The following is a 24,683-nucleotide window of genomic DNA, read 5'->3' on the forward strand; positions in this document are numbered from 1 at the left end:
AACATCTAATAATATCTGAAGATGTCTGACTGAAATGGCTGGCTTTGTTTTGGTTAAAATTTAGCTCTTTTTATCAGCCAGTCTTCTTGAACTTGTGTGTGTGTTCAAATTAGCATGATAAGCCTGTTTTTTTTTAAAGTGCTGCAATTCTTAGTCTTCTAAGTTTATCCATCTAGTTTCATAATAAAGGTAATCAGTAACTTACACTTCCTATATTAGTTATTTGAGATATCCCCTCAAGGAATCAGTAGTTCAAGGAGAGATTTCTAAACATGAACTGATGTGTGTGAGTGTGGGTTTAACTGTATGCTACAACATTGCCAGTTGTTTATATTGTATGTTGAACAGCCATTCCAGCACATTGCCAGCTCTGGTGTCACTCCTTAAGGTTATCAGAGTCTACAAAACAAATCAAAATAGTTAATTCTAGTCTTGCGCACAAAGATAATCTCTCTTCAATTTCATGATGTCTTAAATTGCAGTTCTCTTTGTAAATGTTTTTGACAGATGAAAGAAGGAATGGGTGTCTAAAAGGCAGCCCAGTTACAGTAGTCTCCCCAAGGAAAGGAAAAGGGGAAGTAGTGGTCAAGGGAAGTGACAAACCTATGATGAAATTCATAGCTAGCTTGTATTTCCAGATGTGATGTTAAAGTTAAAAGTACTGGATTTCTAAATGCTCTGGTTTGTTTTTTCATGCTGGAATTTAGGATATTTCTGTTTGTCTGTCTGTCAGTAAGACCTGTCCTGCTGAGCATCTTCCTAAGTGTTTGTTTTCTGCAAAGTGCTATACTTTATCTGTCATGTATTTGTCTTGTTTTAGTATCTTGCTTTCTTTTTTTTTTTTTTTTTTTTTTTTTTTTCACTTCAGTATTGACATTTCTAAAGAATCTCACAGAAGAGGATTGTGTTTTACTGCTAGTTAAGTAAGGAGAGCTATGATCTCTTGTTTTAGTCTAGAAGACCTAGGAAAAGAAGAACTTGTCTAGGGAAATAAAAACTTTAGTATCCTTTTAAATTAGGTAACACAGAAAATCCAACCATATTGCTTTAAATAGATAAAATGTCTTTTTAAAAAAGCAACATATGGGTTTAGCTACTAAAATAAGTGGAATGAGGACTTCTTGGAAAAAAGACATTCTTCAGAAATCAGATTTGAAATGGCAGGTGCAATAAGTGGTGATTTAGCAAGCAGCAGGAGGCCACCAGTGTGATGGGTGGTGCAGCTGGTTTAGATCGGGTTTAGAGTCTTAGCACTCCAGCCCTTGGGCAGGGCTCTCACTTAAGTTAATCAAGACTGAATTACTCAACTGCAAACTGAGTAGGGCACAGAGCTGATCCTCTGCCAAGCTGGCTCAGGGCAGGAAGGGTGGACTTGCTCCAGTGCCTTCACAGATACATCCCTGTGGCTTCCAGGTGAAGTGGAGCAGCTGCTTCAAGGTAATGTGGCACTTGGGCTGATAAACCCACAGCTATCAGCACACACACCCATTCCCAATGCTGTCTAATCCTGTGTGATCTGCTTTTTCCTTTTGTTGCAGGAATCCTTTTTCCTCCCCTTACTCGAGGTGATGGAAAAGGACTCTCATTGGTTTTGTCTTTTACAGATTTTCTGTACAAAAATTCTTGATTTAAGCTAAGTGATCTAAAATAATGTCAGGCAGCTCAGGTCAACATGTGAAATGGAGCCTAAAAACCACAGGATGCTGACAGCTTAGCAGTAATTGAAGGGAGTTGTGGGAGCTGGAGCTACACAAGTGCTTGAGGTCCCAATCAGTCATGCTTCCTTCAGTATTGATTCATAGGATAGCTGCTTTCACTTGGGCTAAAGTAAGGAGAGTAATTGAGGTATAATAACCTGAGCTAACTGCTCCAGTAAAGTCTACCATGACTTACCAAGGCCAAATTAGGTAAATTTGCTTGGTAAATCCTTTTGGTTTTTGGAGGACTTCCTAATGCTATATGATAACTGCTATGAAAGTGTGTTCTTAATCTAAAATAAAGATAAAGTACAAGTGATGAGTTGACCCTGGCTGAATGCCAGGTGCCCATCAAGGCTTCTCTATCCCTCCCCTCAGCTAGACACAGTAGAGAAAATATGACTAAAGGTTCCTGAATCAACACAGGAACAGGTAGAGATCACAGACATGTTACATACAAAAGTGTCATGGACAGAAGTGTCAGTTCAAGGCATTCATTTAATTCCTTACCAATCAAATCTGGTGAGAATAATGATAAATAAGTCCCAAATTTTTCAAAGATATTGCCCCCAGCCCCTCCATTCTTTGCAGGCTCAGCTTCACTCCCAAATTTCCCTACATCTTGCCACACTGTGATGCAGCATGACAGGCAATGGGGATTCATCACACCTTGGCTCTACTTCTCTTTCTCCCTCAGAGGAAGGACTCCTCACACTCTTCCCTGCTCCAGTAGGGTCCTCTCCCCCAGAAGACAATTCTCCATTAATTTCTCCACCATAAGTCCTTCCCACAGGCTGCAGCTCTGCACTAACTGCTCCAGTATGGGCCCCTCCCAGTGGGTGCAGTCCTTCAGACACAGGCTGCTCCAGTGTGGGTCCCCCACAGGGTCACAAGTCCTGCCAGCAAGCCCTCTCCAGAATGGTTCTTCTTTCCATGGGTCCACATGCCCTGCCAGGAGCCTGTTCCAGTATGGGTTTCTCATGGGGTCACAGCTGGGCACATCTGTGTGCTCTGTTATGGGGTCCTCCATGGGCTGCAGGAGCACAGCCTGCAGGGGAGGTGCTCTTCTCCAGCACCTGGATCCCCTTCTTCCCCTCCTTATTCACTGGCCTTGGTGTTTGCAGGGCTGTTTCTCTCACGTGCTCTCATTGATCCCCTCTGGCTGCAGTTGTGCAGATTTTTTCTCCCTTCTTAGATGTTATCCCAGAGGCACTGTGTGACCATTGTTGATGGCTCAGCCTTGTCTTGCAGCTGGATGGCTCTGGCCTGTCTGACATGGTGGGAAGCTTTTGGCATTCTCTCACAAAAGCCACCAATATAGTCCCCCACTACCAAAATCATGCCGTATAAAACCAATGCAGCACAGCAGTCTGCAGGCTTGCAGTTTTTGCTTGGTGATAATTGCATTTAATTACAATAAACGCTGTGTTCTTGGTCAGTGATGCAGTTCAGCATGTGAATCAGTCAGTTCCTCCAGAAGGATCATCTCAAGTTGTTTCTCTTTCTAATGAAACACTTCAGTTGTCATAAGATGGCTTATAAATTCTTATCTTTCACAGCAGCTCTGATATGAATTGAATGCAGCTGCTGTTTATGAAGAATGGTATAATGGTTTTTGCTTTCTGTTGGGTTTTGTTGGTCAATTGTAAAAATGCCCTTTTTTGAGTACAATTCAGTTCCTTTTGTACCAGTCAGTTAAAAAGGTGCATGCCTTCTTGAAGGCCTGTCAATTTGGATTGACACGTGTTAGTTTGTGGCAATATTGCTGCTTGGCTGCAGCTTTGTGCATTGGCTTGCTTACACTAGGAATGTCAGTATTTCATTGTAGTTATTTCTCAGCAGTTGTTCTTGGAGAAGGATATGATTTGTGAGTGTACTAAAAAATGGTTATGATGTTTTGTACTCCATTGAGTAGGAAGCAGCTTACATATGTAGGAAAGATAGGATTAAAAGCAAAAAAACACTATCAAATTTAATCTAATAAAGCAGTTTTACTAATCCTGGTAAGCAGTTCTAAGGAGTTAACGATGCCATTTTCCTAAATTTTATATATATTCATATATGGAAGTTTCCAACTGTGAATTGTGAACTGAATCCATTGTACTGTTTCTTTACTGTTGCTGTGCTTATGACTGTTAGAGCACCTGTATAATTTAGACAAGGTTGTGTTAAAATCTTGGAATGTTCATAGCAGGATTCACTTTAGGATTTATGAAATTACTATAAAAAGACATATTCTCAAAGGGAAGTGCTGCCACTTTCTCTGTATCTGCAGAATTACATAAAAATCAGAAGGAGCCTGCCCGTGTTGGAACTGGGAATTTTACTAATATTATAGTGTTTATATTAATAAGTGACAGACTTTTTCAAAGACCCTGAGACAGAGCCTATAAATATGCAAAGACAATTGTGATGCATTTCTTGGCAAGTTTTATGCAAAATGAGGTGGAATCAGATATTGACTTAATGTATAAATGTTAATGTGAGTATACACTATTTTGTCTCATCAACAAAACTGCGTTTTACAATTAGCTAATAAAATACAGAGGTTAGTAAAGTGAACTGCAGTTAAAGTTCTTACTGTCTGCACTGTGTTTAGTTATTGGTGACATTTCCTAGCTGTGCTGTCTTTACAAGATGCATCACCACTTTCATAAGGAAAACAAAGTTATTAGCATTCCTAATGTATAGACAGGAATTAAATATGTATGGATGGATATCTTACTAAAAAGGGAAATAAATCAGTAATCAAACTACACAGATGGGATAGAGATAATTAAAATATATGTAAAAATTGGCTTTACAAGCCATAAAAACAAACACATCTGTTTTAAAAGAAAATACAACCAAGTATAAAATCAGCTTGACACGTAATTTTTTTCATAGCTCTTGAACATCTGTGCAAAGCACATTACTAGTGTAAGTAATGTTGGATTTGCTTTTATCAGCAAAGATTTCATTTACAGGAGTAAAAAGCTATAAATATAATACAAACACTGCTGAGCCCACAAGTCTAACTTGGATTGCTTCCATCAACAGTGTGTTACAGAGGTGCTGCTGTTCTGCTTTGAGTCTTTTATTAGTGCAGGCTCCTGTCTTCTTGTCACATCCTGGCTGAAGGGCATAGGAACAGTCATCATCTGCATAAGCATGCCTTCTGAAGAAAATAGTGTGTAGGTATTAATTTTGGAAGGAATTTTTTACTGCATTTCTTTTCCCTCCAAATTTTGCATCCATTTGCACAGCAATTCTATATCGACCATTGTCTTCTCCCTCTCTTGGAATTTTTTTTGCCTTTCAGGACTTCAACTTCTCCAGAGAATATGTCCATAATCTAGAGAAGCTGTTTTCCATTTTGTTTTCCTCAATTGTCAGATTATGGGGTTTTCTTCTACAGTTTCATCATACTTAAAATTTGTTGTAATATATTACAAGAAAAGTCCACAAACTTTTATCTAATGCCTGTACTGTCTGAAGTACCCAATGCATTTTTGGATACACAGGAACACAGCTGGTACCCAAAAGGTTCCTTTTAGAATATGTCTGGCCAAAACTGAGGACAGCTAATTTTGAAATTAACTATTGTCTGTAGTAAAGTGTCTAATTGTCTTACTTTTCTAATAGAGGGATGTAAATTATGTGTTTCCTATTTAAACCATGTAACTCACTAATGTGAAATGAGCATTAGATAGACCTGAATTTTAGCTGATGCCAGAGGGTATTTTCACTCTTAATGGGATAAAAAAACCTCCTATGACTGCAGTTTAAAGTTAATAGAAAATAAAGTAAAAAGACAGTAGTATATATAAGCAAAATTATGAAAAAGGTATGAAAATTTTCAATATTTTAATTCTTAAGCAAAATTTTTAAAGTTAACCAAAATACTTAAAATCTTCACACAATTTACTTAGTACTAGAATAGGTACTAATCCAGTAACAGACCCTGGTCCATAGTGACAAATTGCTAGGAAATTTTGGTAAGCAGAATGCCTCAGTCATCATGCTTAGACTTTTGATGAGACATTGATTTGTCTTGTGCTTTAGTGAGCAGAAAGAAAACTTAATTCTGTATAAGAAGCCCAAGGTTTCTCTGCTTTTTCACAGACATGTGCAATTATTCAGTGTAGCCTGCACTGATTGTGTTGCTGTTAATTGTGGGCTGTGTAAATGTTCCTATGAAAAGGCTTTATTTTCTTTGCTTATAATTCTGCTGGATTTGAACCATTAGACCTAAAATTTTCTTTGCCATGAACATATTTGTTAAAATTTTGTAAAAATATATTCTTATCATTTGAGGAACAAGATTAGGGGAACTATATTGCTGATCTGAAAATAGAAGTGCCTCCTAAAAGACAAATTGCTTCATATTTACACTTGGGGTATCTTTACTCATTACTTCAGTGCAGTGACTTGAGGATATGATGTGGAAGGGACTGGGGAGGAGGAAAAAGACACATGAGAATGCAGATTGGAAGAGAATAACAAAGTGAGCACTGCAACTGGCAGTGGAGCACTGGACAGGGATTTAAGTAGAAAATAGTAGGAGTAATAACAAGTACCAACAGGAATAGGGACAGAAGATATGCAGGGTTCAGAGCATTCACCTTCTGGAGCAGACTGTTGGAGTGTTCATTCCTATGCTCTTTTCTGTTCATCTGCAACTCAAACCAAATTGAAAGAGTTTTTTCTAATTTGCCTTCATTAATTCAAAAATTAAGCACATGCAGATGATTTGGCATTTAATTGAGTTAATAGTAACAGCCAGGAGTGAAAATGGCCCTAACTTACTCTTTCTGTCCCAGGCTTGAGCCTCTGTTCTTTGACCTTGCTAATCTTCGAGCCCTAGGTTGCCATGTCCCACACCTTGATCCTAAACTTTATTGCAAAGTGCAAAATTGGATAAGAGCAATCATTTCTGTGTGATGGATGCAATAATGGCTTTTAATTTTTGATTTTTGACAAGGAACAGAAAATTACATGCAGAGGTTAGTAAAGAATAGAAGCATTGAAATTTTGTACACTTAGAAACTGAGAAAAGCCAAGCTTAATTCTTTCATTGCGTCAATGTTTTGGAGTTTTTGTAAGAGAAAAAATGTGTATGAAGAGAGACATAATGCTTTTGTTATACTTGTTCAATATAAGTGAGAAAATTTTGGTCATAGAAGCCCCCTTCAAGTCTGCAATACAACATTCATTTCCGATTAAGTGCAATTTGAAAATAATTATTTGGCACTTTCATTTTGTAAAATCACTTAGACTATCTGAGGAAAAACTTCAGTGAGTGGGAGGGAGTGTTGACAGTATTGGAAGTGTGATAGAGTCTTTTATTTCAATGGGATGTTATGCTGTGGGTGATCTTTTTGTTTACAGAGGACGAAAATGGAATTATAATTTATATTTTTAAAATACAAAATAATGTAGTATTTTTCTAAAAGACCCTGTGTTTCCTAACTTTTGATTCCTAATTTTCAGACTTGCACTTGGCCTCTGTTAAGCCTCATGAGGTTCCCATGGGCCCAGGTCTTGTCCTGGTCCATCTGGGTGACATCCTGTCCTTCAGGTGTGTTAGCTCAACTACACCACTCAGCTTGGTGTCACTTGCAGACTTGCCAAGGATTCACTTGATCCTGATGTCTGTGTCATTATTGAAGACATGAAACAACACTGGTCCCAGTGAGGGACATCACTTGTTGCTGATATCCATCATGACCCAGGGCCATTGACCATCACCCTCTGAATGTCACCATAGACATAGATACTTTAAACATTAAAGAGCATAGCTGACACTAAAGAGAAAAAGAAGAAATTTAATAAAATAACAGATAGCTGATTCTTCTTCTTGCTTGCTGAAACTCAGGAAACAACTGATCAGGTCAGCATATCCACAATAGTGGTAGGAACACTAATGATTATATCTGTAATTTCTAGTTAGTGCATTTTGGCTTACTCGGAGGAAGTTTCAATACATTATTCTTTATTTTTAATAAGATTAGTGAACCTCATATATAAGTGAGGTCATTTGCACATTTTAGTGTATAGTTCTCTGGAGCAGATACACTTGATTCTTCAATCCATCTTCCTAAAACTTGTGTCATTGTCCTTTGTGACTTAATCACTGCTTGACTGTCAGTAGCCTTTGTGACTTAACTACTGCTTACATTCCCTTGTTCTACATCTGCCTTCAGTCACAATAAGGAAAAATAATTTTGTTGCCATGTATTTAAATGAATTTATTTCTGTTATTCTCTCTCTGAAAAGTTCTTTGTTGCTTTCCCCATTTTTGTTCAGTATTCTAAACAAGTGTTGTCAACCTTGGCAGCAGATTGAAGGAGGTTATTCTCCCCTACTCTGCTATGGTGAGTTTTATTTGCTTTACTGCATCCAGCTCTGAACTCCCTCCAGCAGTCTTCTGTCTTTCATGAAGAAAGACATCAACCTGCTGGAAGGAGTCCAGAAAAAGGCCAAAAAAATGATCCAATGACTAGAGATCCTGTTTTATGATGTTAGGCTGAGAGAGCTGGGGTTGTTCAGTCTGGGGAAGAGAAGTCTCCAGGGAGATGTCATTTCACTTTCCAATGCATGAAGGGACTTACAAAAGGAGGGCAAACAGCTTTTTACATTGGCAGATAATGACATGATGGGGGAAAGGGTTTTAAACTACAAGGGAAAAGATTTAGATTAGATATTAGAAGTTCTTCACTCAGAAGTTGGTGAGGCACTAAAACAGCTGTCCAGAGAAGCTATGCATGCATCATCCCTAGAAGTGTTAAGGGCAGGCTGGATGAGACTTTGAGCACCCTAGTCTAGTGAAAGGTGTCCCTGCCCATGGCAGAAATTTAGAACTAGAAAGTCTTTAAGGTCCTTTCCAACCTAAACCATTGCATGATTCTATGACAGCCTAATTTTACTTTTTACAGGATTTTGTATGTATAGTTGTAACAGTAGCAACAACTCTCTGTAGACACACATCCAAGCAGATAAATATAATAAATGCATTAGGTGGGTTTCAAGCAGCTCTCAAATGTTATTTCATCCTGATCATAAATGAAAATTGTGTAAGAAGGAGCTTCTCTTAATATAAGGTGTCACCATTGTTATGAAATAGAGCTACTGGCCACCTTGACAGAGTAGTTATTTGCTTAATATTCATCCTATTTGAAAAAATTTAATGTTATCCTACAGAAATAGCCTCAGCTGTGAATAATTCTGTTCTCAGCCCTTCAGGGTGTTATAACATTTTACTGTAAGAGACAAGAGAATAGTAAAATGAATTATTGCCCTTTGTTTCAATTTTTGCTCTTCTTTCCCCATTCTTTTCTGTCTTACATACTCTATTCAAAGCACAACTCAAGCCAATCAGTGAAAGTGCAGATTTTATACTGCCTGGGAAAAAAAATTAATTTGAAATCTGTTCCTGAAATAGGATGGTAATACCACTTTTTTCAAAACATACACCTTCAAATTTCCATTAAAACTGTTAATATTTTCAGCCATGAAAAGACATGAGGCAGTATAAAATGAGTTTGAGATTATTATGGTCTAGCTGAAAGACTTTTTCTTTTTACTAATCAACCACACTTCCCAATTCAGAAGTTCAACAGTGAAGTATCGTATTAAGGATATTTTATAATACTGAGAGGATGAAGAATCACTGCTTAATCCTATATATCCTGCTACTGTGAAGCATGTAACTCAGCAGGCTTCTTTTTTTTTTTTTTTGTTTTTTGTTTTTTTAGCATAAGAGTGATTCTCAGTGATGTTATAAGAACACAGTCATGTTAATTAATGCTATACTTTCATACCATCCAGTTAGAAAGCACAGGCGTGCCTGTGGAAAAGTATAATGACAATATAATTAGGATTTCTTCTAAGGAAAACATTGTAACAGACATCCTGCCATGCTTATGTTATTTTAATTGGATGTTTAGCTCAAGGGCGTTCATAATTTATCATAAACTTTAATGGTAATATAATCAGCTGGAAGGAAGCCATACTTATCTACTTGATTACACCATAAGAAATGAAATGCTAATTTGAACATCCTTGTTTTAATATTCTTTTACTGACATGGCAAGAAGTGAAGACTTGGTTGACAAGGAGGTCATGCTGTTCAGTGTCTCAGCTGGGTAATGACTCAATGTTGTGCAAGTATAAGAAAAATGGAAATAAAAAAAAAAATAATAAATCTGGTCTATCATGCAGAAATCTGACCAGTATGCAGACTGTGAAAAACTTTTATATCAAGGTGATGGTGAGGTATTACAGGCAGTCTTAGGGTACTGAATTTGCCTTTTCTTTCTTTGGAAGAACTTGGACATCTTAGGTGCTCTATTTCAGTCATTAGTTCCCCAGTGGTAGCTTCTGAAAAACTACTCTTAGGTCTACCAGCCGCCAGAACCAGATTCCAGTCATTTTCAAATTTTGAAGTTGTTACAAATTTTATGGTTAGCCTTTCATAAGAATGATGAAGCATTTAATTAGTAGGGATAGATTGGAGACCCTTGGTCCATATTAGGTAGATCTGCTGGTGCTTCTGCTTTCTCACTTAATATGAGAGCTTAAAATGTGACTTGACAATGCATTTAGGTGTTCTCAAGATGTGTTTACTTAAAAAGAGAATAGTTCATTTTTCACCAATCTATGTTTATTGTTTTGTTATCCAAAGATGTTGAAAACCCTGTTTTAAGAATGTTAACGTGATGTGATGTATGATGGGATACATTTTTTTACCAAATGTATTTCCCTTGGAAAAGTTATTGACCTTGCATTCTGCAGGCTTGATCTTTGTGGTGAACTTGTGCTGACACCTTCCAAAGGGTTAGTATGAGCTACCAAATTGCTTTTACCCTGAATCAGTAAGAATTCTTATTGATATTGTTCCTTCTAATATCATCTTGGATATTCTTATTATGTGTATGTTTAATCCTTTTAGCTTCATGCTAAGTTCTGAGCTTCATAATTTTAAAATTCAATAATTTTTATCTCCCTTAAGTACTTTTTCACACACATTTTCTTTTTCTCCATTTTGCATCTGCTGACTTCCTATTTTTTGTCATAGTAAAAAATATATGTCTGATTTATGTTAATTATAATTTATAAATTATTTCATGTTTTATTGTTACTGCATGACTGTTATGTTTCTTCCATAAAGTTAATACTCCTAGCACTAAAAAAATCTCACTGGAGGCAATATTTAGTTCCAGTTGTTTCAGTGGCTTTGTTCCCAGTACCCAACTCAGTCATCTTCTGCCTGGGAAGGGTAGACCCTCCATCCTGGCAGGAAAGACCTGTGCACAGCAGGAATACAAAGCTGCACCACTGTATGAGTGAGCAAAGAGAGGAACATAGAAGGAATTGGCTGGCATAGCTGCCAGGCTACTCTCTGTGATTTTTGAAGAGTCCTAGCAGTCAGATGCCATCTTCTAAACTGGAGAGAGATTGATTAGTTGGGTAGGCTGATCAACAGGTAAGAATTTGGTTGAGTAATGACATCCAAAAAGAGGCTTTCAACTGCTCAGGGTCTTGATGGAGAGAGTTCAGTGACAAGTGGTGTCCCTCAGGTGTTTGCATTGGGGCCTGTGCTATTTAATACCTTTATCAATGTCACTGACATCAGAATCAAGTGAACCCTTAGCAATTCTGCAGATAACACCAAGTTGTGTGGTGTGCCTGACACATCCAAAGATGGGATTCCATCCAGAGGGACCTGGACAAGCTCTAGAAGTTGGCCCATGGGAATCTCTTGATGTTTAACAAGACCAAGTTCAAGGTGCTGCTCCTGGGTCAGATCAACCCCTGCCATCAACCCAGACTGGGGGATGAACAGGTCAGAGCAGCCCTGTGAGAAGGGCTTGGGGGTGCTGGTGGGTGAGAGGTTGGACATGACCCAGCCATGGGCACTCCCAGCACAGAAACCAAACGTGTCCTGGGCTGCATCCAGAGCAGTGTGGGCAGCAGGGAGGGAGGGGATTCTGCCCCTCTGCTCTGCTCTGTGAGACCCCAGCTGGAACCCTGCACACAGCCCTGGGATCCCCAAAATATGCCATGGACCTTTTAGATCAAGTCCAGAAGACAGCCATGAAGATGATCCAAAGTGATGAAAGAGTCTCCTAATGAGACTGAGAAAATTAAGGTTGTTCAGCCTGGAGAAGAAAAGGCTCTGGGGAGACTTAAAAGCAGCCTCCTAGTACCTGAAGGGAGCCTACAAGAAAGCTGGAGAGGTACTTTTTACCAGGGCATGGACTGCGAGGAGAAGGGAGAATGGCTTTGAATCTAAAGGATGACCAATTTAGATTAGATATAAGAATTTTTTTTTTTTAAATTAAGGTGATGGAACACTGCAAAAATTGTCCAGGTTGTTGGGAGTTTATCCATCTCTGAATATTCAGTGTCAGTGAGGATGAGGCTCTGTGCAACCTGTTTAACTTGAAGATATCCCTGGTCATTGCAATGGGGGTTGGACTCGGTGGCCTTTAAAGCTCCCTTGCAATTCAATCTATTCTATAATTCCCTCTTACCTCTTGTAGATAAAAAGATGTGGCACCCAGAGAGGGGCATTTCTCACTGGATCATTGCTTTAATGGTCCAGGATTACCACTTTTTAGTATTTCCTGCTATGTGCAACCCCTTACCATAGCTCTAAGTCTTCGCACACCACTTCCATATAAATAAATGAAGTCATGGCTGAGTGTTTAAACACACACAGTGTGCTTGTGTAATCTATTTCAGAGAATCACACGGAATCAGCCAGGTTGGAAAAGATCTTTGAGATCATCAAGTCCAACTTGTGACCTAACAACACCTTGTCAACCCATCCATGGCACCCAGTCCCACATCCAGTCTTTCCTTAAGCACCTCCAGGACAGTGACTCCACCACTTCCCTGGGCAGCCCATTCCAGTGCCTAATCATCCTTTCTGTAATGAAAATCCTCCTAATGTCCAATATAAACCTCCCCTGGTACAGCTTAAGACTGAGTTCTCTTGTCCTGTTGTTGGTTGCCTGGGATAAGAGGCTGACTCTTTCCTGGCTACACGCTCCATTAAGAGAGTTTTGGAGAGTGATAAGGTTCACCCCGAGCCTCCTTTTTTCCAGGGTAAACACCCTAAGCCACTCCTCATAGGACGTGTGTTGTAGGCCCTTCCTTCACCAGCCTTGTTACTCTATTTGACTTTCTTTTAGAGTATTTAGATCTCTATACAAGAAGTTGGTGCTTTGCTATAAGTGTTGATCTTATGAGATTGCCTGTTTTTATCTTAATGTGTTTTTCTTTTTGGGTCATAGATAGATAGGCACTAGTTCTAATCGTTTTCCCTTTTTTGTCTGCCAATTTCCATTACCCTTTATCACTTTTGATACCTCAGATTTTGTCAGTATGTTGTATTTATTACAGGAAAAGAGGAAGCAAAACAACTTGGCCTGAGCTTGAAGCAAGCAGACTAGTCAGCTATTTAAGGAATCCAAAAGGCTTCCAGTAGCTTTAGGTCTCCAAACTGCTTCCCTTATATGCATGTTTATATTGTCCATTTTCCTAGATAGTTTTAGAAACATATAGTATCTCTGTCTCACATTCTTGGCTCCATCCTTAGACCAGCACTGCTAAAAGGTGGCACTGAGTTTTTATCTGATGTTGCCTGGATGAATGTAATTTAAAATGGATGCTGCTGATTGAATTCCTACTCTTCATCTTTAAAAGTATAATTAAGTATCACTCCTGGGCTAAGCTTCTATGTTTTCCAGTTATGTATATCTCTTGATAATGCTTATCTTTTCTTTATTTTGTGTGGAAAAATCTATCCAAGAAAGGGCAATGGACTAAGGAATTAAAATGCATAAACTAGTAGTGAAATATTGCTAATTATGAATAAACAAAGGCATTCAAGGCCATGTGTTTTCCTATACTCTTTTTGTTGTAGATATTTACTCATTAATGTAAACAAAATGTGTATGGATGCAGACAATTAATTTGTTTCATTGATTAAATATTTAAACAGAATTCATGGTATTACTTCACAGAAGTTATGAATGCCATTTTTATATGTTATTTCAGCATTATCTGATAGTGCTGGAATATAAATCTATACCTAATTGGCTATGCAAGCATTGACTGAATTTTTCTTTGAATAATTAAACGATTCAAAAGCCTTGTTTAAAGGGTAAACCCAGCAGTTTTCTGAAGTGTTTTTGCAGTGGAATGATATCTTCTTGAGATTAAAAGAAAAAAGAAAATTGTAGCTGGTAAACTGTAATGAGGAAAACAAGCTGTATGCCTGTGCCTCAAAAGAAATAAAATTTTACTTGCATAATTATGGGTTGTGTTGAAATATATAGGGAGTTACAGGATTTTTTTTTCCAACCAGTCTTATTTTTTTCTTACCATCTTGACATTTTAAACAGTTTTTCTCATTTCAGTGCTTGAGGTAATTTTTATTAGTAATATGATTTACTGTTAGGAGCTACAATTATTTCACACAAGAAAATGCTTCCTTTCAGATCTGCCTGTACTGAGGAGAAAATATCTCTAGAAATATCAGACACATGACAGTGAAAGCAGGTGCAACATTCTGTTGTTTCTGCTCTGCGGATCTGTTCAGATGAGACATCTGAGAAACTCTGTATTGAGAAACTCACTCCTTTCTCTTTGGTTCCAGTCTGCAGGGGAAGGCAAACTTTGGTCTCCTGGGATCGTTTTGCTCTGGATAGGAGTCCTTGGCCACTTTTGGGCTTGTCTTCTGTTTAGTTTTAGAAAATTTGCCATTTTCATTAGCCTAGTGCTTTTTTTTTTTTTTTTAATTATGGTCCCCTGTAGCTAAATCCCCCTAGACTCCTCTGGCTATGTGAACATTCCTGATATGGCCTCATCCCGTGGGATGAGGTGGGGGTAGGTAAGACATGTTGCAGTGGTGGTGAGAGCACATCATCAGTCTTCACTTGCTGGCATAAACACAGTTTCTGACAAAGCAAGCTCTATATGCAGCAGTACCCTGCCTTATTATCTTTACTGTTCAGAAGTATTTTGTTACCAAAGAAGAGATCTGCTGGTTCACTGCATTCTTCTATATGTTGCAAGATGTATTTCCTGGTGAAGAAGTTCCTTCCAGTTTAGCTGACCTTTCCAACTTCTGCATGGTCATGTAAGTTGATTCTTACCACTCCCCAGGATAGGCTGGAATCCATCTGTTTCCTCTTGTCATGCTTTCTATTTTGACTTTTTGAAATTACTCTTTCTTACTGTCTTCTATTCTCCTTCATGGGCTATTCAGACAACTTTAGCAAACTGGTGTTTCTCCTCAGGCAGTACTTTATCAGCTCTATTTTGCCTGAGAAATAAGCACTGAGTATTCTTGTTTGTCATTAGTCTGGTAGTTGTGCATCCAGTCTTGGTAGCTAAAAAGAAATGCTGTGTTCTCCACAAGATCTTATACCACACTGTTTATGGCATTGTGATAGTAACAAATCAACTGGCTTTTAAAATTTCATGAAAATTCAGCTAAAGAAATTGCTGTCATTTTGTTTAACTGGATATGTACAATAGGTGTTGAGACCATGTGTTTTGTCTTTAGATATGTTGTACTGAACTTGTAGGATTCCCTGTGCATAATTTTGGGCATATATAGAACATGGTGGGTGGGGGTGGGGGGGAAGATATGTGAGTAAATGGAAGGGGATCAAATAAACACAGGAGAATTATCATTTTTTTACTTCGTCTAACTAGTTTCCACAAATTTGCAGAAGAGTAAGACATTCTCAAGAAAAGAGATAGGAGAAAAATTTAACTGTGAAATAATGGGAAAAAAGGATAAATGAACAGAGAAAGTAGCATCTCTTTAGGGCTGAGTTACTCAAAATAATTTTGAATCATGCTATGTATTTGTTTCTACACACATGCTGTATAATATAGTTCATATTGTAGGAATTTTAAAATATGCTGAATTGTCAATGTTTCTAGTGTCCCAAAGTTTATATTTTTGTGAAAAACTTTTGGAGGAGATCAGGTGCAGATTCCCTAATATTGATTCCACAGTAGACATTGCTACCACTCTCTTTTTCATCAAATTATGTTTTGTAATAGAAGTTTACTAATTGTTATGGAATTGTAAGACTGCAAATTAATGTAAGTTAAACAGGTCACGAAGATCATCTGGTCCTTGGTCTTCCAGCAGGATCTGTTTCAAGACTGAAAATCAAAGTTCCATCAGGTTGCACTGGATTAAGATTACTTAATAAGTTCCAAAACCTCACATATTTGCAAATAAAAGTGTTAGAGGGTGGCAGACAGATGTGATAGAATGCCTATCACTGTGCAAAAGTAGGTTATATTAAGTAGCTCTTTATTAATAATTAAGATGTTATCTCAAAGGGAGAATTTTTTTTGGTACATGGATTGCTTAGATAAATCCTCTAGTTAAAATGAAGATGATTCTGTTATTTCTTTTAGTAGTTATCAGAAGTTCTGTTTCCAAATAACTGCGGGCTTTTGGAAGGATAGGGCTGTTTGGTTTTGCTGTCTTATGTCAAAATGGATTTTTATGGGAACTTGGGTAAAACTGAAGGTAAAAAAGCAATAAAAACAGCTTGAGAAAAATATTTATTGCTTTCATTTTAGCCCCAAATTTAAGTCTCAAACAGTAGTACTATTAAAGACACCTAAAAAAACTTTTGTTTCCTAATAATTGACTTCACTGATGGATAGTAGCTCACAGTAGACTATAATAGCTTTTGTAGACTATAGTCACAAATATACTGTGAATAGTAAACTCAAATGATTGTTTTCGGTTAGAATTTTTCATTTAGAGGGAAATGTGACCAACTTGTGAAGCAGAGAAATACTGCTGTTTAACTAAGCACTAATATCAGTCTTTGTAGCCCTGAGGCTTGATTATTTTTAATAGTTTTTTTTCAGCAGAATTAGAAATTGAAGTGGCTTTTTCTCAAAGTTTTCTTCAAGATTTTAATTGGTGAGTTACTTTAAAATTAAGGATACAGTTAAAAAGTCATTTTAAGCTCCTGATGAGCAAAGTAAGATGCATGTTTTCTGTGGTGGATTTAGTAAGGCACAGGCATGCAGGTTCTTCAGGAAGATTGATTCTTCTAAGGGAAGTCGTAAATACTAGGAAACCCTTTGTGTCAGACTGTTGTGATTTGCAGGATGCTCATCTCCCAGTAGAAAGAATTATGCCTTGTAAAATATCACTACATAAGGATTTTTCATGAGACAGGAGCCTCATACTTTTCATAGCTAGTGTTGCTATTTGGGCAGGGGCACACACAAGTCTGCTTTCTCCTGCTGTGTGAAATCTTCCTCTCCAGTGTTTTAAGATTACACACTCATAGTACTTGAAGAATAAAGGCTGTAGAAACATTAATTTTTATATTGCACTGCAGAAGAAAACCTTCCCAGTTCTTCATTCAGCAGAAGAGGTTTCCTGCATTGAACATGACAGCAGTGCAGATGGTGTGCTGAGCACCTGAGCTGGTGTGACAGGAGTGACACCATCTCATGAGGCAGGCAGCACAGCCTCAGGCCATTGCAGGATTTTAGTCTGTGGCTTCAGCTTCGCTTGGTTAGCATGAAATGGGTCTGGATGGACAAAGATCCTCAAACACGTGCAAGGAGATTGGTCTCAACAGGTGAAAAACAGGAGGGATACATTACCACCGGTGTTTTTTTAGGGAATGGCTCTAGCCATTGAAATGAAATACATTGAATGAAATACTGTCCCAGACATCTTCATGCTTTCATAAACCAAACCACTCTCTTCTGTAACATCATGAAAAGTGCTGAATACATCCATGCTAAAAAGTGTTCAGCACACTAGCTGTCAGTATTTGGATGTGTTCCTTACAAGTGTGGAGCTTTTTGTAGGAGAGAAGGCTTTGGGAATAAGCTAAATGTAAATGTATGAGCTACTGAGTGGGAGTGAAAAGGACAGGATCTTTGTTGGTGTGACAAAAAGGAAATTTCTCAGTAAAAATTCCTTCTGGGGTAATCCTGCAAAGTGGGGTGTGTTGCTAGTTCAACAACATACCACTCACAAGATTACCAAAAAAAGCAAAATTTCCAGTTTCTATATGATTTGTTTATGTGGAATCAGCATTTGTAGTGTTTATACACTTCAGAGAATAATTACAGTATTCAAATATTTGGTCAGATACATAAATGCTTGAGTCCTTGTTTTAGAAAATCTTTTGTATTTACCATTAAACAAATATACTACTTTATGTCACAACATGTAGAAAAAAATTCAGAAACTATGATTAATCATCAAATCACTTTTTCATCTTCTTTTCTTTAATCCAAAGGGTAGAACTTGATATTTCTATCTAAACATATAACCTTAAGTACTTTTCCCATTTTTTCTGTTGCATACATTGAAGACTAATATTTGAGAAATTTAATATTTTGGTCTCTGCATAGCCAAATGTATCACATAGTGAGGAAGGGACAGATTATGGAATAAATGTACTTACACACTTTGCAGAGCTGTGCTATGTAATAGAGTTAATTGTAAGCTTCACTTAATTTAATAAATAATTCCATAGGCCCACTAAAACTTTAATAATTTTGCAAACTCTAAAATTTGGTTTTTAGTGTTATGGTTCAATAATCAATAATCTAATAATTAATAATTGTAAACTAACTTCAGGACTATTCTTATGTGTAAGAGGTTAGCAAAATAACCTCCTTCTGCTTCCTAAAGTTAAGCATTAAGCATTTTTCTCAACTGTCTATTAAAAAGGTGTATGTTTTGTAGGACGAAATGTTGGTAAATGCTCTGGTACCTTGCTATGTTTGAGCCTTCAGAAAAGTTTAGTGTCTTGCCCTGAAGATGTATTGGTATAAAAGATTATGTATTACCTTTTTCATCAAATTTTACAAGGTTTTTAATATATAGTATGAATTCTGTAAATAATAAAGCATGCTTCTAAAAAAGCTAGTGTTTCTTATAGAATGTACTTGATGCAGGTAATAGCTAACTAGTAGACGATAATATAATGTGAGTTATTTTAACAATGGAGTATTTTAGCAACTTGATACAAATGCAGAAGATTTAGTAATTGATTAATTATCTTTAAATTTGTGAAAAGTCACTTACTAATAAATTCTTTGTCTGTCTCATGCTGTATGAGACATGCCAGGGAAGGGTATTTGGTTGTAAGGGAGCTGTAGCACCCTTTGTGACAGGTTGGGAACCTTGGCAAGATTCAGTTTTGGAACTATGGCTCTGAGGTCATGGGAGATTCTGCTTCAAGGAGGGTGGATTGCTCCTTTGCTTGACATGTGGGAGCCAGAGAACAATTTTAGATGTGGAAAAGTTTTTAGCATCAAACTGTTACCTAAGGATGCACACATGCCCCACAAAGGTATTCAAGAGGATGTGAAATACATGCATGTGATAGCAGCAATGCTACTGTGGTAAATCACCTCCTGTAATGAGGCAAACAATGGCAAAACTGCAGATGGCTCTACCTCCTGTACTGCAGGGGTATTGGTTTAATGCTGTGGAGGGCATGTTAGCTCCCAAGACCCATGGTGTAAACATGCAGCTGGTCCCAGCGTGCTTGTTGGTGTCATGCTGTCCAAATCCCTGATAGTGAGAACCTGCTTTTCCCTGCTGAGCTGTCTCAGTGGCTGAGTATGTAGGAGCAACCACAAGTCTAAACATCACTGAGTTACATGAAGCTTATGCTATGATAGGAGAATTTGTTATACCTTCTTTGTGATCACTCATCCTTTATCATCCAGAACAGGAAATTAGTCAAATCTTTGGCATCATCAAAACTGCTGAGTCAGCCATTTCCATTTCACATCCTAGTGGAAAGATCAGCAGTGTAACTGGAACTGTTATTTCCAGTTTCTTAGCCTTTCCTCCCTTCTGCATTACCCTGGTGCTTCTCTTCTGGAGGCTGGTTTGTTCCAAAGAAGAGGGCTTAGTGACACCAGGCAGTCCAAACCTAGGGAGACTGAAAGACTCTCAGCCTACCTTCCTTAAATCTGCTGACCAATAAAACGCAGCCCTTCCCACAGTTGTTTCAATTAGATAACACCCAGGATAATTTAAGACATTTTTTCTGTTTCCTTCCATGCATGCTGCTGTCCTTGTATACCAGTGTGTTTAATTTGTCTATTTACAAGCTAAATTAGAGAAGTCCTCACTAGTTTCTTTTGCATTGATTTGGTCCCATGCATTTGATAAAAACACAGATCCAGAATTGTGTGAAGTTGTTTGTTGCATTTTTCCCAACTATTCTGGCTGATACAACACTAAGTTTTTTGTCCCTTTTCTGTAGGGGGTTCACACTTCATTTTTATCATCTCTTAGTGTCACCTTACTGTCTGCTAATATACTTTGTTTTCTTTGTATGCCAATTATTTCCAGTTTAAAAAGTCAGCTTTCCTAAGATACTTAGTCACTTACCTCTTACAACCATGGGTATTGCATCATATGTGTTGTCTTAATATAGTGACTTAATTTCTGCAATTTCTTAATTTCCAAATTCTCTGGCTCTTATGGGTTGTCTTCTCATTTAGTCACAATGCCCTTGACTGTGTGTCATGAGCAGTGTCCAAGATTTTGTGCCAGTGTCACTAGGTATGCTATTGTTCCTTGGAAGCTTCTGTAATTACTTCCCTCCTTTTCTGTTATTTGGTTCATATGCATATCTTCTCCAGACTGATAGTATTTCTCAGAGTACCAAAACTGGCTTGCTCAACTCCATCTTCTCGTCCAAAAACTTAGATTACCTGTAGCTTAAACATTATATTATAGTTCATATTACTGAGACCATCCTAATGTGCCTATAGTCATCTGAATTTTTAGGCACTCAATTTCCTGCTGTTCAGCAGAATAGTATCATCTCAAACACAGTAGATTTACATGTGTACTTCATATGGATGAAATATCCCTAAAACTCACTGAAAGTGATGAATAAATCTTCATCTTTAGAAGAGCTAAACTCTTAATGGGCAGAGGGAAGAAAGACCAGGAGTAATTCCTGTCATCTTATTTCTACATTTATAAAAAGTCCAGTTTAGATAAAATAGTCAACAGTTTAACACTACTGTAGATTTAAGAACAGCTCAAGTGGATGGAGGATTAAGTTTTATGTCTTCTCTGTAAAATGGGAGAAATTGTTCTTAATGCTCAAAGAAAAATTGTGTTAATTTAAAAACCACCATTTGCATTCACTCTTTTAATATGTGATAGTATTGCAATAATAAAGTTGGTTGGTTTGGGCTTTTGTGTATATGCAATAAGAACTTCCCTTTTTTATTACATTAGTAAATCACAGAGATTATAATAATTTCAGAGCTTGCAATGCAAATTACTTTGTTCTTGTGTGTTAGCAATTGTATTTTTCTGTCATGATAATAGAACATTGCCTTTATTCTGATTTCTTTCTTATAATTTTTTTAATTCCTGCTTGCAGTTCAGAGTTCCTTAGAGGATGATTAGATCATTAGCATTTCTTGCCAACTTCTAGTTTCAGCTGGCATAGAAAAAGGCAAGCAGAAGTCGTTCCAGCTCTTGCATTAGTTGTGCTGTGAGAACTATTCAGAAGAATAGCAAACTATTCAGAAAAGTCACAAAGTCGCACAATATGAAAAGATAAAATGTTGGGCCTCCATGTGTTATACTGAATTGAAGACAAATTCTCCCATTCACTGCTTCCAGTGAAAGTAAATTGGTTGTATCATGTCAAATGAAATGTTCATTTGGCAAAATATTCTCTCTCTGCAGTAACTGGTAGGAGAAGCTGAGGCAGGGCTACAGCACAATAAGGAAATATTGTGACATATCTTCAGTTGGGGCTCCAGGAGTTCAAGATAGCAGTGATTGGAGTTTTCTGCTAAGCTGTTGCTTTGCTCTTTAAAGTAATCCAAAATTTTACCACCAGCAGCTTGTTGTGCCAGTAGGATCTGTACCTGGGCTATATGATTATTTCCTTTTCTGTTCCTGAGTCTTGAGTGCATTCTTGTAAGTGTCATAGTTCTTTATGTGAGAAGAGATGGTACAATTCCTATCAAGTTTTCTTGTGGTGTTCACTTACTCTGACTCTATTGATCTCAAGGTTGTCCATCTTTGAATCCTCCCTTTTGCCCTGGTTATCTGTGTATTTAATGATCCAGATGTGTAATCATTGGGTAGCCTTGGTTCATGCCTTTGCACCCACATGATGGTTGATGACAAACTCAACATGACCCAGCCATGGGCACTCCCAGCCCAGAAACCAAACGTGTCCTGGGATTGTATTGATAGAACAAGGAGTAATGGGTACAGGATGAAAGAGAAAAACTTAGGCTAGGTATTAGGAAGAAATTATTTCCTGTGAGGGTGGTGATAGACAGGAACAGGTTGTCCAGGGAGGTGTGGATATCCCAATCCTGACAGTGTTAAAGGCTGGGTTGGATGATACTTTGAGCAACCTGGTCTAGTGGAAGGTGTCCCTGCCCATGGCAGAGGTGTTGAAACTAGATGATATTTAAGGTCCCTACCAACCCTTAGCATTCTATAATTCTGTGTTACTAGTTTCAGATGGGATGGTATTGACATGGTGTCTGGCCACAGTCTTCAAGATGCTGGTGTGCTATGGACACAACCATGCTTCTGATTCACTCTGGGCTCGTCTTTATGCTGTTTGCTTTTCCTTTCATCACTACTCAACCTCCGTGTGACACCTACACAGAATTGCATACTGTGTGGACTCGATTCTCTTCCCAGAGTCCTAACAGCTTGCACAGTCTGACATTCTTCAGGTAGAGTTAGGATTGTGTTCCTCACATGTACTTTGCATTTATCTACACAGAATTTAATCTGGCATTTTATTACCTTGCCATTCAAAATAATGAAAACTTTTGCAGGACGGTTTATTCTTACTATGCTGAATCATTTTAATTTATAGTCAATAAATGTCACCACTTCCCAAACCCACCTCCTTTGCCAGATAATTTATGACTGCATTTTTCATTTCAGAATGTCACACAAATCCATTTTCCAAGAAATGTAATCATCCTTCCCTTTACACCTCCTGGGCTTGACCACCTTGCTTAGAAATTTCAAAGCAAAGTTAGGATCAAATTGAATTGCTTTCATTTAGATGTTAATAAGTTGAATTGTAAAAAGACATTTTTTTTTCCTTGCAACATTGAGAACAAATTTCTACACCAAGATTAAAACAGGCTATCTTCAGGAAGTGCTTTCAGTGTCATGTTTGTTCTGTTTTCTCCAAATTGGGATCTATTAAAAGTTTTCAGTAACATAACTGAAAATTGATTGGTACGGTTTTGCATTTGTGTGATAGTACTGCATTACTGAGTTGATTGAATTTTTTTTTCATTGCTACTTTTAATCTTTTGTTGATTATCAGAAGCGAAATCATTATTATAATGGAGTCTATCTTCTCTCCATGATTTCAGTGGAGCATATCAAATAAACCCAGGCATCTGAAATTGGAATGTGCAGAAAATGCAGTATTTATGTCAACAGAATATTTCTGTTAAGTAAGTGCTGCTAATGAATCTTCTGTAAAGCGGATTTTGTGATAAGTCAGGGGTTACAGAAGCAATGCACAGTAGGACAGCATTTAGCTTTGCAGCAATAATATGTCATCTGTTGCAAATCTTTTGGATTAAAAGCATTTTACTACTTTACATAAAACTTCCATGTATTTAACTATGCAAAAATCGCGCACATTAAATGTAATGTGCAAAGGTATTAATGGTTGTAAGTGTGTAAAGTTAATTGCTGTTTCATTTATACCCAGATAGCATTCCGCATTAGACAACTTAGAAAAGAAAGCTGCCCAAACCACCTCTCCGTCTTTGTTTTCAGCATTACACATTTTCTTTATTTTCCTTTATGAGGACTTTACTATGAAATTCTAGATATAAAAATCATGCTCCCAGCTTTTTGCAGAAAAATTGGACCATCCAAGAACACAGTCAACTTGCAGAGCTCACAGCATACAATTTTAAGTAAAACAGACCAGGAAGGAAGCATAACTTATAACTGGAGAACTGGAAATCTAGCCAGATCAGCTGTTCTTTTTTCATTATTCAAAATGTAAATTGTGGAGCGAGAAAATAGTTTTTTCCAAAGAGCAAATATCATCGCCCAGCTCTTTCCTAGACACTGCTTTCCCTTTCAATCTCTAATCCACCTGTCTTGCCAGTGACCACCTCTAGCTGTCAAGGAAGCCATATTTCATTTCTGCCAACACTGAGTTAAAACACTCACAGGCCTGATGTGTTGGTTCCTGTTCTCTGTGATTACAAGGAACTCACCCAGACACTTGTGTCCCTGGTACATCTCGTCTCATGTAGCAACCAAAACACCTACAGTTCAAGACAGAAAAAATGTTCTCAGACAGCTTTAGGTTAGGAATTCTGTGAATAAGGGGTGTAGGAGTCATGTTGTAAATTTGTGTATTTTTTCACATTCATTTTCACTTAAATATAACAGTTTTATTAAAGTCAAGTTTAGCATAGCTTAAGGTATTTCTCAGAATGTGTATGTTGCTTTTCTACATGCTATATGACTAACCTCAAAAATTTTAATCTAAGTAATAGTAACAACCATGTTTGCTGAAGAAGTGTTTGGAGTCTGAATGAGTTGGGAGGAGCACTCTAGAAGTTTTGTATTTAAGTTCTGTTTTTTTAAATGTGACAATGTTTATGTCTTGTACATGCTGATGAATTTTCCTCAGATTTTATGATTCTTAGCTTTGTTAGGTGCTATTTTACATTTATTGCCATATTCTTAATATTACTTCTCATAGCAAACCTTCTGATCTTGAAAGAATTGAAGTAAAATGAACTAACTGTTTTGCTTCTGATATAGTGTGCAATCAGAACTTACCTCTCTTGATTTCTTCATTGTATAAAAGAAAAACTTCAATACACATCTCTGAATCTGATTGCAGCTTACATTTACAATACATTCTTGAACAACTTTTTCTATCTAACTAGCACATTTTCCTTATGTAT

General features: G+C 37.4%; 1 protein-coding gene across 1 annotated transcript in view; it reads left to right on the forward strand.

The window, feature by feature from the left end:
• The window catches only part of CHSY3 (chondroitin sulfate synthase 3), a 136,656-nt gene that overhangs the window by 106,871 nt on the left and 5,102 nt on the right, over positions 1-24,683 (forward strand). The window lies entirely within an intron of this gene.

Source organism: Erithacus rubecula (assembly GCF_903797595.1).
Source record: "Erithacus rubecula genome assembly, contig: SUPER_Z_unloc_2, whole genome shotgun sequence".
NCBI classification, from domain to species: domain Eukaryota; kingdom Metazoa; phylum Chordata; class Aves; order Passeriformes; family Muscicapidae; genus Erithacus; species Erithacus rubecula.